Raw genomic sequence first — 14,460 nt, 5'->3', positions numbered from 1 at the left:
AACATATAATACTATTATATTAGTTTCAGGTGTATGACATAGTGATTTGATATTTTTATACATTATGAAATTATCATCACAATAAGTCCAGTTACCATCCATCACCACACAGAGTTTTTACAACATTATTGACTATATTCCCTATGTGTACATTACATCCCCGTGACATTTATTTTATAGCTGGAAGTTTGTAACTCTTAATCCCCTTCACCTGTTTCGTTCATCCCCCGAACCCCCTCCTCTCTGGCAACCACCAGTTTGTTCTCTGTATCTAAGCATTGGTTTCTGTTTTGTTTTGTTTGTTAATTTGTTTTGTTTTTTAGATTCCACAAATAAGTGAAATCATACGGTATTTTTCTCTTTCTGATTTATTTCACTTAGTATAATAACCTGTAGGTCCATCCATGTTGCCACAAATGGCAAGATTTCATACTTCTTTTATGGCTGAGTTTTTGTGTTCTTCAGATGAACATCCTGAAGTGGAATTGCTGGATCATATATGGTAGTTCTATTTTTAATTTTCTGAGGAAGCTCCATACTGCTCTCCATAGTGACTGCACCAGTTTATGTTCCCACCAACAGTGCAGGAGGGTTCCTTTTCCTCCACATCCTTGCCAACACTTGTTATTTCTTGGCTTTTCGATGACAGTCATTCTGACAGGTATGAGGTGATATCTCATTGTGGTTTGAATTTGCATTTCTGATGACTAATGATGTTGAGTACCTTTTCATGCACCTGTTGGTCATCTGTATGTATTCTTTGGAAAAATGTCTATTCAGGTCCTCTGCCCATTTTTAAATTGGGTTGTTGTTGTTGTGTTTTTTAATATTGAGTTATATGAGTTTTGTATTTTGGGGGGATATCAAAATTTTGATTTTGTATTTGATATATCCTTTGCAAATATCTTCTCCCATTCAATAGGTTGCCCTTTTTTTTTTTTTGTGGTACGTGGGCCTCTCACTGATGTGACCTCTCCCGTCGTGGAGCACAGGCTCCGGACGCGCAGGCCCAGCGGCCATGGCTCATGGGCCCAGCTGCTCTGCGGCATGTGGGATCCTCCCGGACCGGGGTACGAACCCATGTCCCCTGCATCGGCAGGCGGACTCTCAACCACTGCGCCACCAGGGAAGCCCTAGGTTGCCCTTTTGTTTTGTTGGTAGTTTCCTTTGCTGTGCCAAACTTTTTAGTTTGATGTAGTCCCATTGGTTTATTTTTGCTTTTGTTTCTTTTGCCTGAGGAGACATATCCAAAAAAAAAAAATATTACTAAAACCAATATCAAAGAGTGTACTGCCTATGTTTTCTTCTAGGAGTTTTATGATTTTGGGTCTCACATTTAGGTCTTTAATCTATTTTGATTATTTTTGTATGTGATATGAGAAAGTAGTCCAGTTTGATCCTATTGGACAGCTATTCTATGTAGCTGTCCAGTTTTCCCAACACCAATTATTGAAAAGGCTGTCTTTTCCCCATTGTATATTCTTGCCTTCTTTGTCATAGATTAATTGATCAGATAAGCATGGGTTTACTTCTGGCTCTCTGTTCCACTGATCTATATGCCTTTTTTTTGTACCAGTACCATACTGTTTTGATTACTGTAGTTTTGTAGTATAGTTTGAAATCAGGGAGCATGATACCTCTAGTTTTGTTCTTCTTTCTCAAGATTGTTTTGGCTATTCAGGGTCTTTTGTGATTCCACACAAAGTTTAGAATTATTGTTCTAGTTCTGTGAAAAACGCCATTGGTATTTTGATAGGAATTGAGTTGAAGCTCTAGATTGCCTTGGATAGAATGGTCATTTTAACAGTATTAATTCATTCAATCCATGAGCATGGTAGATCTTTCCATTTGTTTTTGTCATTTTCAACTTCTTTCATCAATGTCTTATTAGTTTTCATAACACAGGTCTTTCACTTCCTTGGTTAAATTTATTCTCAGGTATTTTATTCTTGAACCATCTTGATATAATTCAGAGTATGCAAGAAAGGAAGTAGAGCCTCCAGACAACTGATGGGTCTGGGACAATGGGTGGACTCACAATACATATGCTGAAGTCTTAGGAGGTCTCAATAGGCAAGTACAGTAAGAGCAAAGAGAAAGAGGGAATTACTTGCCTAAGGGGATATGGCTGGGAAGTGATCAGGGTTCAAAGTCTCAGTGGTGGAATAGTTTGGAGTCATATCAAGATTCTGGTGTGGCTACCAGAGTGGGGTGTTCAAGCGGGCCATAGACACAGGTAGATGGAGTGAGTAGATTTAGAAACTTTCAAATAAGAGTGAGAGATGGGTATTCCCCAGAGATCTTTTGCTCAGGATAGCAGGAGAGTTAGAGAAGGTAGAAATTATGGATCAGGTTCCAAATCATCATTTAAGAAAATACACTCAATAAAGTTCCCTCTCTGTTTGAGAATCCTCTTTAGCCAATTGGTTTCATGTGCCATAATCTCCTACTATAAACGCTGTTTCCATTTCTTTCCTTGTAATAGGATTGGGAATGATCCCTTTTCTTTGATAAGTGGTACTACGGCTCACCCTCTTCTGTTTCCCAGCCGCCCTATGGTTTCCCCATCATTTGCTGCTCTCTGAGGCTGGTGAATGGTTCATCAACAATTACCTTCTGCTCTTGACAATTATCATCACCTGCCTGAGGAGCTGATTTCAATATTTTAGGGGCCATAGTTTAACTTTCATATAGGAGTGGGCATTTTAGAGCCCAGGTCTTGTTCCTCTTTCCCCGGCATCCTTCTCCATTCTAGGCTCAGAGGTTTTTAAATGGTTCTACCGCTGCACATGAGGAAGTTGTCTGTCTGCCAAACCATTCTGCTCCTGCCAAAGCTGCTTGACAAGTTCAACATGAACAGTTTGAGATAGATTTTTCATCAGTATAACATATTAAACTCTTAACCCACAGAGGAACAGTGCAGTTTCTCGTATTTTTTTTTTTTTTATCCCCAAACATCAAGCTTTAGGATTTTCCTGTGCACAAATGTTGAATAACTCCACTTCACCTCTACTCTCTGTCACAGTCCTTCCTGCAGCAGGAAACAAAGCTGTATGAAGTTAAAAGTTCTGGGGATCCTAGTTTAGGATCATGAAATCTCAGTTTAGTTTTTTCTGTTACTAAGGCAGAGCCTCTGTCGGAGTCTTTCTTGGCTTCACAATGATCCCTCTGATGTGAGTCAGCATTTCTCTGTTTGTTTAACTTCTAAGGTTACTGAAGCACCAGGGGGACATAGTTTGTCCAAAGTCACGCTACAGGATCATGGCAGGCAAAAATCAGGCCAAGAGCTTGTTTCCACTAGGCTATACTCCTTGAATCTTTTCGTGTCTCCTGGACACAGTTATGTTGATACCAGTCCTGTACTTCTGTCTTTAAACAGACCACTGGCAATCATGATTGTAAGTCCCTTTGTGGGATTAGTTCAGACCCTGTGTGTGTAAAGATCAGACTGCGGTTTGAAGGGATTCTGACAGTTTCTGCCAAATATGATACTTAGATCTAGGAGTGAGAAAAATGATGCCAGGTGACAGGCATATCAAGTGCAGACTGAAACAGGACGGTTCTTCTGCTTTTCAACTAGCAGGCATACCCCTTACTCCTTTCTTCCTCTGGAAAATTCTTCTAAATCCAAATTCATTTTTCTCTTGAAACAATTAGACTGGATGTTCAGGATGCAAGTGTATCCGTTGCGCTGTTCTTATTAGTCTCCAGAGACTCTCATACAAGTGTGCAAGGATATAGGGCCAGGGAAGAGGGGTGGTTTCAGATTAATAGCATTCTAAATTTATCATGCATTTTATTAGCTTCTTTTCTTTGAACATAATTCTGAAGAGAAAGGAATCCAATATAGTGGATGTGGTATTTTGTTGCTTGCAGCTTGTTACTTTCCTCCACGTTAAAAATGGGAACCCTCTTTCACTAATAATTGATCATAAAATGATTGATAGCCATCATAAACAATAAACACGCAGTGAAGGGCCTTAGCTAGCAAATTAGGATCTTAGAAGGGAAAGAGGTGGGGGAGAATCTGGACTAACCCTCTACTCAGAGTGGGAATCTGTTCTCCAGCATCCGTGATGAGAATCCAGCTCAGCGGTTCTCAAACTTTGCTGCATATTAGAATCACCAGGACTGGAAGTGGAGAGAGGGATAGTTTTTAAAGACTGCAGTGTCAGGACTATATCCCAAATCAATTAAATTAGAATTTTAGGGAATGAGGCCAATGCATTAGTATTTTTAAAAACTTTCCTGGGGATTGTCACATACAACTAAATTTTAACCAATGATCTAGCTTCTGCTTAACTGTACCCTGTGATGAAGAGTCCCTGCTTTGCTGGGGAGGGGGTGGGAAGGGGAGATTCACTGATGGACAGCCCTTTCTATTAGAATTAACAGGAATTAATGCCTCTCTGGAAGCCACACAGAACCAACCAGCTCCCTCCTTCACTGGCTAGCCCTTCCAAAACTTGAAGGCAGTAGACAAGTTGCAACATATTAGACTATATTAACTGTAACTTTTTCCTTTCTGTGTCCCAATATACCAATTTAAATTAAACTCTTAGATATACTATTTCATAATATGGATTTTGACTCACTATTTGACTATTATCCTGTCCTAGTTTCATTACTTTGACTTCTTGATGAAATAATTCAACAACTGTAGAGAAAAATGTTATATTTCTCTCAAAGTTAAAGTGAACAGATTTCTGAAGAGCCAACATGGGAGGTGAGGTGTGTTTTCCTCCTGCCCATCAGCTGTCATGTTCCTTGCAGCCTGGTCCTTCCTCTCCCCGGGCCCTGCACTGCCTATCTCTTTCCCATCTACTGACTCCCTTTGCTGTCCCACTTGCTTTTGTTCTCCCACTGTCAGCATTTGAGCCTGGGTGATGGCCAGGCCTGCAGAAGTGCAGCAGAAGGAAGAAGAAGGGGAGAGAAGAGGAGGATGCCATTGTCACTCCACAATTGAGGAACTCAGCTGCTGTGTGTGTCCCAGCAGCCTGATCCAGCACCATACGATGAGGCCAAATTCTGGAGTCATATGTTTGGAACTTGAGTCCTGGCTCCCCTGCTCGCTGCAGGGGCAACCTTGGGAAAGACTCTTCATCTATGTGAGCCTCAGTTTCTTCATATGTAAACCAAGTGAAATAGTAGTAACTAACCTCTATGAAATAAAAAGATAATCGGTGTCATGTACTTGGTATAATGCCTAGTGTATAGCTAGTACCCAATAAGAATGAACTCTTATTGCCTGACTACAGTCCTCACCCCCGCCCTGCCCCCTCAATCTAGTCCTGGTCCATAGGCGGGTCACTTAGCCTCTTCTCATCTAAGTTTCAACTTAGGCTTCCGACAACATTGTCGACCTGAGCTTCTGCAGCCCCGTCTCCAAGCACCCGACTAGTGCTTAGCTTGGACTTTCAAGGCCAACGCCTTGCCATTTGGGACCTCACTTGGGCTCGTAATGCCTCCCATGGGCACTGAGAAAAAAGTTAATATTAGCTCTTTTTCCACTGGCTCACATGGGCTGAAAAGGAGAAGCAGCAGCAAAAATCTTGCTCCTGATCAGAATTTTTGCTTTTTTCTGCATTCAGTTTTCTTTCTCAAGGGGGCATAGGAAATGGAACTTGGAACTATCTTTAAAGTCTGCCAGGAAAATCATTATGCTTTCAGTGGGTACTGGAGGAGAGACTTTTATTTCCCTTCCTACTTAACAAACATGAAGTTTTTGACAAGGGTTTCTTGAGCTCCACATACTAGCAGTATGGCTTTACCGGCTTCTTCATTTCATTTTGTCGGTACTGCCAGCAAGACTCTGGGAATGCACTCTGTTAGGCCATGTCTTCACCAGCCAAGATGTGAAGGGTGCAACAGAATGAAGGTTTTCAAGCCACGGAAGAGTGCTTCTAGTATGTGTTCCGTGAGCAATGAAATGCCTTCTTGCGGGAGCCCTTGCTCCCTCTGTTGGGTAAGTGGATGACTTTCCAGGGATGCTGCATAAAAGAGTGATTTTAAAAAAACGGCTGTAGGCAGCTGGAAGATGGATTCTTCAGCCCAGTATACATTCCTTGCTGTTAAAAACAAGTTTAAATTGGGTCCTATAACCATTCAACTACATCCCCTGAAGTCTATACATAAGTCATTCGCTCATGAAGGGCAAAGGAAGCTGGTATATTGTGTTGGTGCACAGTTCTCAGGTACCTGGAACCCCAAATATCAGACTAGTTTTACATGGGTTTGTTTAAACCCTCCATTTGGTTATTACTGTTGGTTTGTCCAAAGCGATTTCAAAGCAAGGTGCAAAAAGAGCGCAAAAGGGAGAAAAAAATGTTTGACTCCAAGAGCTCAGAATCACTGTAAATAAAACAAACCCCAGTACTGTTCTCACTTCAGGTTATAGTCCTTTGATCTTTCCACTCTGATTCCCATTCACTTGACTCGAAGTGGGTAAATCTTTCCGGGTATCGAGGTGGGCTTGTACTCCTTTGATACCATGAATTTACTTTGCCTGGGCAGGCAGATAGATACATCCACAAATACACTTGCTGGTATAACTGCATGAAGAGGTCCCAGCAGTTAATCCTGGACTTAACTTATAAAGAGGATGTACATTCTGTATCCACTCTCTAGAAGGTAGAGCGCAGCTTTTAAATGCACTCTCTAAGGCAGAGTATGTCTTCTTTGAGTTGAGCATTTACTATCTCCTAGAGTGGTGATGGGCTCACCACTGATCCATTGCTGGGTGGGCAATAGTTCAATGTGTGGTACTGGAGCAAGAAGTCGTCTTGTAGTAATGACTGCATAACACCATTATGAAACCAACAGTATCAACTACCTTAAGATAAGTTAGCACACACATACGCTCACAAATTTTTTTTTTTTTTTTTGCGGTACGCGGGCCTCTCACTGTTGTGGCCCCTCCCGTTGCGGAGCACAGGCTCCAGACGCGCAGGCCCAGCGGCCATGGCTCACGGGCCCAGCTGCTCCGCAACATGTGGGATCTTCCCGGACTGGGGCATGAACCCGCGTCCCCTGCATCGGCAGGCGGACTCCCAACCACTGCGCCACCAGGGAAGCCCAACACTCACAAACATTTTAATGCTGCCCTGGAATAGAGATTATGTCATTTCCTTACACATGATTTGTTCATTGTTTCATCAAGAGAAGTGTTCATTCATTACAAATACAGACTTGAAAATATGAGCAGCACGTTTACTGTTTCTAAAATTCACGTACTGAGTCTCCTTTGTCCTTGAGCTGTATGGATACCAGGATAAAACACAATCAATATTTATTCTATTCATCCTGCATAACTATTTCCCAGACAAGTGGCTATTTACCATATTGAGTCAACATACACTGCTGGAATATAAGGTTTCCTGGAATGTTCTCTCCTCCCATGGGTCTGGTAACATGACTGAGGAAGCTACCCAAAAGGGAGGGAAGAGACATTGTGTGCCTATCACAGTAAGTCAATCTTCTAGGCATTTACATATGTTATAGCATTTCATCCTCATAAACACCCTACTCTTCTTCACCTCGTCTTACAGATGAGAAAACTGGGACTCCGAAAGGTTAAGTAATTTTCCTCTTAAAATGTTCTGCTCTCACGTTTCAATGACACAACATTTTCCTGATTTTTCCCTTTCTTTTCCTTTTTAGCCTTTTTGCTCTTTCTCCTTCTCCCCTTCCTTCATGGCTCAATTTTGGATATTCTCCTTCTATATTCCCTGTTGATCTCATCGAGTACAATGGCTTTAAATACCATCCATGCGTTCGTGGCTCTTCAATGTATATCTCCAGCCCCAAACTCTCCCATTACTACTAGACCTGTATATCCAACTGCCTACTTGACATCTACACTTGGATGATGGGCAAGCATCTCCAAATTTGTATGTTAAAATTGGAGACCTTGATTTTTTTTTGTCTCCAGATCTCTTTCTCCCTGATTTTGAATCACTTCAGTAAATGGCTCCACCATTCACACAGTTTCTCTTAAAAAAAAAAAAAATCATTCTTTTCTTTATCACCTCCCCAAACCATGACAATAATATATTGCCAATCTTTTTGCATTTCTCCATCTCCACCTTTGCCTAAGCCTTGACCTGATAGCTGGTAACACCTCATCTGCCTTCTCTTTCTCCTTGCCTAGAATGTAGATTTGATGGCTGGAGCTGCTGCAGCCATTTATGAGTAAAAGAGAAAAAGCACCAGAATCACAGAGACATTAGCTCTGATTCACTAGAGACAAATGCCACACCTTCAGACATCATGTTCTGAGTGAAAAAATAACTCATTTCTTTAATCCAAAGTGGTTCAATTATTTTCCTATTATTTGCATGTGAAAACATTCCTGATATAGCTTTTCTCCCTACCCCCATCAATCCATATTCATGTAGCAAATGGAGAGGCCTTTTTAAAAAATATATAAGCAAAATGTTTTCAGTAACCAAGTATTTACTAAGCACATATTATGTGATATGAATGCTTCTAGATGTACACAGATACAGGACACCAGTGAACAAAGCAAACGCATCAGTTGGGACACATCAGTGAACAAAGCAAAACCCTCACCTTTGTGGAGGGAAGAAACATAATAAGCATAATAATTAAGTGAATTACATAGTATGTTAGAGGACGATGTATGCTATATGGGGTAAAAAGAAAAAATAAAGCAGGGTAAGGTTGAGGAGAAGTGAGGATGCAGCTTTAAACAGTGTGTGGTCAGGATAGACTTCAATAAGTAGGTGACCTCTGAGAAAAGACATGAAGGACCTGAGTCACAGTGGAGATGGGACAGAGCTGCCATCAGCTGAGATGAAGAAGGCTGAGTGCAAGGTAGATTTGTGGTATGAGATGGACATCTCAGTTTTAGACATGCTGAATTTCAGATATCTATCAACATTTGAGAGGAGACGATGTTGAATAAGCTGTCTGGTGTGTGAGTCAAGAATTCAGTAGACAGGTCTGCAGAGCAGATAAAAATTGGTGAGTCATGACCTATAGATGGTATTTAAAGCCATAAGATTGTATGAGATCACTAAGAAGGTGAGTGCAGTTAGAGAAAAAAAGAGGACCAAGGTCCTAAAACTGGCATGTTACAGCTTTAATAAGTTGGAGAGAAGAGGAACAAGTGGAGGGGATTGAGAAGATGCAGACAATGAGATAGGAGGAAAACCAAGAGATTGAGGTGACCCAGGAGCCAAAAGAAAATGTACGGAAAAGGAGAGAGTGATCACTGCTACTGATTGTCAAACAAGGTGAGAACTCAGAACCAATCATTGAATTTAGCAACGGTGAGGTCTTGACTCGGTGACTTGACAAGACAAGTCTCATGAATGGCTGGGGAAGAAATCCTGATCCATGTGGGCTTGAGACTAAGAGGAGACTAATGGCCGCTCCTTTGAGGAGTTTTGTGCAAAGGTGAGAAAGAATTACAGTGTGCCTGAAGGAAGTTTTTTTTAAGGTGGGAAAATAACATATTCGCACAATAATGGCGATGATCAAGTAGACATGTAAAAATGGCTGGTATAGGAGAAGGGGGGACGATTGCTGGACTGATGTTTTTGAGTATAAATGGAGGGATTCACCTTTATATAGTGTGATTTTTAAAACATGTCCACAAATATTTTGACAAATCTCCCTTCAAAAGGGGGGAGCCTAATTTTTCCTCTCCCTGAATACAGGCTGGACCTGGTGACTTGCTTTAACAAAGAGAATGATGGTGCGTGACTTCCGAGACTGGGTCATAAAAGGCACTGTAGCTTCCCTCTTGCTCTCTCTTGGATCACTCACTCTGGAAGCAACTGGCTGTCACGTTGTGAGGAATCTCAAGCAACCCTTTGGAGAGGCCCATGTGATGAGGAACTGAGGTCTCCAACCAACAGCCATATGAGTGAGCCCTCTTGGAAGCAGATCCTCCAGAACCAGCCAAGCCTCAAATGCCTGCAGCCCAAGCTGACACATTAATCACAACTTCCTGAAAGGCTCTGAGCTAGAACTATCTAGCTAAGGGACTCCTTAATTCCTGACCCACAGAACCCATGAGATTATTCATGCTTATTTTTTTAAGCCACTAAGTTTTGGGGGTAATTTGTTATGCATCAAGATATGACTAATATGGAAACCCAGGATAGATCATTTAAAGCAACAGGCAGGAAGACCGAATACGTGAGTAAAGAGGCTGTGGTAGGGGAGGAGCTACACAGTAAGGAACTTGGGGAGCTTCTCCTCAGATTGCTTCAACTTTCTCCATGATGTAGGAGGCAAGCTCAATGACCACATGAGTGAGCAGGCTCTGCAGCTGAGAACAAGATGGGAGAGGCTTGAGGGGAAAGGAAAATTGTGAGGTAATTGTATTGGGTAAGGATGGAGGCTGGTAGAATGGCCTAGGGAAATGCAGTGGGATTGTAGGCAATATTAAGGACACAGAGGAAGGAGTATATGCAGTCATCAAGGAAAAGGAGACCAGGCAGTGTGGTTGTGTGCTCTACTCCACACAGATTCAACTGCATTCTTGCAAAACCACAGGGTAGTGGAGAGTTGGATTGAACCGGCCACGAGTTCATGGTGAGAGTTGAGATGAACCAGTTTTGCCACATGAGTGCTATGACGCAAAATAGGGCAAGGTGTTTGCAAGGGAGAGGTTACAAAAATCAGGCTAGCTGCCTTAAAATCATTTCAGCCTTCTCTGCTTCTGGGGAAGATGAAATAGACATACTTTGCCACTTCCCTCCTGCAGAGTTGTTTTGTGCCCGGGTCCTAATTTATAAAGGTGACCGAGTAGTCAATGCCATTGAAAAAAAAAGTGGAATATTACTCATGGTTCCCCTAGAAACAAGAGGCCTGCTTTTGGTCAGGACATAGAAGCAGGAGTGAGGCTAGAGCACAGGCCAGAAGCATTTATTGGGGTTCCTGCAGCAGAGGCAAAGCAGGGCAGAGTAAAGAGTTTAGGACTGGCTAGTTTGAATAATTTCAGAGGGCTTTGGGCTATGGGGTGGTCTCTAGTTGTCTGACTCCTGGCCCTGGAAAGATATTGCCTCCTGTGGTACACAGGCCTCAGAGGGGAGATAGGGCTCTGGATTGGTTAATTTGCATTTCAAAGGCCTGCTCCTGTCCAACTTAGCTCTCTAAGAATGACCAGCACAGGGAGGGGCAGTCCTTCCCCAGCCAGAAAGGTATTTTAAGATGTCAAGACATCATAATTTACAGAAAATAAAAAACACGCTTATTACACGAGTACAACTAAAATACCTGGACATTACATATAAAACAAACATAGAAAGACTCTGAAAGGTGGAGAGAAGAAAGCAGATTGGAAAAGACCTTAGGATCCAAGAAATGACCCTGTGGTGTTTCCTGGGTTTTCTTATTGCCCCATTTATCCCAGACTTGGAGCTGGCATCTGCGAATGCCAACAGAAGCAGATAGTAAAGTTGCAACAAAACCCTACTCTTTCTAGTATAAGGATCAGGAAAAGGACAGTCTAGCAAGACAAAATCTTTTAGATGATAACTACTTTATTCCAGCCAAACGTCACAGAAACAAAATTGTGACTTCACCCCACCCACGTCAGCAAAGGCCAAGTGGGAACCTAGACTTCCACCCTCACTAAACTCTCTGCTCCCCAGGGCCATCTGACTCCCGCACTGGTGTCAGAGTGTGAGCAGATAGGGTAGAGGGTCTCTGGAGGAAAGGAACCAGATATAGCTTTTTGACATAAGAGAAGCCATTCTAGGCCTAAGCCATTTTGTGATCTAAACCTGGCCACACTGCTTGCCCTTGAACAGGTCTCAGTAATAATGATCTTTTTATTAGGCAAGAGAAGTAATAATAGCAAAAATAATATGTCCGTTGTAAAGATTTCTGGTTCTGTTTCAGTGGTAAAGGTTAGCCTGAAGCACTCGACCATCAGATAAGCTGGAACCTAAGGGACGATGACATTGACCTTTTCTGACCCTTGTGACTTCAGTCATCTAAAGCTTGGATTCTGTAAACCTTTGCCCCAATTCTATGCTGAATTCTCCTCTGCTCAAGCCCCTTCCTGAATATGCAGGTACCCTTGGCTTAAAATTTCCCCGATTTTGCTCTTCAGGAAGACACTGTTCTGGGAAAGATGCCAGGTGTTCTCCTTACTTGCAGGAATAAATCCTTCCTTCTCCTGCTCTTTGGCTTGGTTGTGTCTTGTGGCTCAACACCCACCAAGAGGTGAACCTAGTTTTCAGGTAACAAGAGGAGGCCAAGAAGTGAGTTGGGACTTTCATGCTCACAAGCCAGTAATGAGGCTCACTGTTCCTGTAATGTCAGCGGAGAACACATAATGAGCCTGGACCTCTACCTCTGCCCAGCAGTAATGAGGTGCCTCTCCCTGTCCCTACTAGAGTGGCCTCAGAGAGGCCTAATAGAGAGTCAGAACTTTCACCATCACCCAATAGTAATTAAACTATTCCCACTGCAAAGTCAGTGGAGACCACCAAGGAGTCAGAATTCCCATTCCCGTCCTGCAGTAACAGGAAGAACCCCTTTCCCCTAGGTGGCCAACTTCAGACCTAACATATCAATAATTACATTATATGCACACAGTCTAAATACATCAATTAAAAGACAGGGATAGGCAGAGTAGATTAGAAAACACAACCCAACATGCGCTGGATTCAAGAAACTCACTTCAAATATAAAAATATAGGTGAGTAAAAGTAAAGGATGGAAAACAAATACCACGCAAACAATAATCAAAGGAAAGCAAGAGTGGCTATATTAATAACAGATAAAGTAGACTCCAGAGTGAAGACAATTACCAGTGACAGAGAAGGATATTATGTAATGATAAAAGGGTCAATCCATACAGAAGACATAGCAATCCTAAGTATGTATGCACCAAAGAGATCTGCAAACTATATGAAGAAAAAACTGATAGAAGTGAAAGAAACAGACCAATCAACAATTACTTCAATATGCCTCTCAACGATTAATAGGATAACTAGACAGAAAATCAGTAAGGATATAGAACTGCAACAACATCATCAAACAACAGGACTGAAGCAACATTTACAGAAGACCCTGCCCAACAATAGCAGTGTCCATGGAACATATACAAAGACAAACCATATCTTGGACCATAAAGCAAATCTTAGCAAATTTAAAATAATTGAAATCATACAGAGTATGTTTTTTGACCACATTGGAATCAAAACAGAAATCAGTAAAACAGGGAAATCTCTAAATACTTGGAAACTAAGCAACACATTTCCAAGTAACCCATGAGTCAAAGAAGAGGTCTCAAGGGAAATTTTAAAAATACATTGAACTGAATGAAAATGAAAATACAATGTATAAAAATTGGTGGGCCACAGCTAAAGCAGTACTGAGAGGGAAATTTATAACACTAAGTGCATGCATTAAAAAAAAAAGGAAAAGTCTCAAATCCATAATCTAAGCTCCCACTTCAAGAACCTAGAAAAAGAAGAGTAAAATAAACTCAAAGCAAGCAGAAGGACTAAAATGATAAAGATCAGAGCAGAAATCAATGAAATTGAAAATAAAAAATAGTGAAAAATCAATGAAACAAAGCACTGGTTCTTTGAATGATCAATAAAACTGACACACTTCTTACAAAAACTGACCAAAAAATTACCAGATCAGGAAGGAAACAGGGAATATTGCTATAGACCTTGCACACACTGGAAGGATAATAAGGGAATACTATGAACAACTTCACACACAGAAATTTGACAACTTAGACAAAATAAAGCAATTCCTTGAAAACCGCAAACCAGCACAATTTACTCAACATGATGTAAATAATTTGAATAGCCATATAACTATTAAGAAAATTGAATTGTGATTAAAAAACTCTCCAAGACAAAAATCTCTAGACCCAGGTGGCTTCACTGGAGAATTCTACCATACGTTTAAAGAATAATTAACAACGAATTCTACACAATCTCTTTCAGAAATAGAGAGGAGAAAAAACTTCTTGATTCATTTTTTTGAAGCTGGTATCAGCTTTGATATCACAACCAGACAAAGATAGTACACAAAAAAGGAAAATTATAGACCAATATCCCTCATGAATATAGAAATAAAAATCTTTAACATTAGCAAATAGAATTTAGCAACATATAAAAGAATTATACACCAAAATCAAGTGAAATTTATTCTAGGGCACAAGGCTGATTCAATATTTGAAAATAAATCAGTGTAATCCACCATATTAACAGGATATAGAAGAAAAATCACAGGATTATATCATTTGATGCAGAAAAAGTATTCAGCAAAATTCAACACCATTCATCATAAAAATCTCTCAGAAAACTGGAATAGAGGTGAACTTTCGTCAACATGATGTGGAGCATTTCCCAAAAAATCCCCCAAACTACAGCTAACATTATACTCAATAGTGAGACTGAAGGCTTTCTCCCTATGATCAGGAGCTAAGTAAGGTTGTCTATACTCACCACTCTT

This window comes from Leucopleurus acutus (genome assembly GCF_964270905.1).
Source record: "Leucopleurus acutus genome assembly, chromosome: 9".
NCBI lineage: Eukaryota > Metazoa > Chordata > Mammalia > Artiodactyla > Delphinidae > Leucopleurus > Leucopleurus acutus.
The sequence above is the reverse complement of the archived record's forward strand: the minus strand, read 5'-3'. Positions refer to the sequence as shown.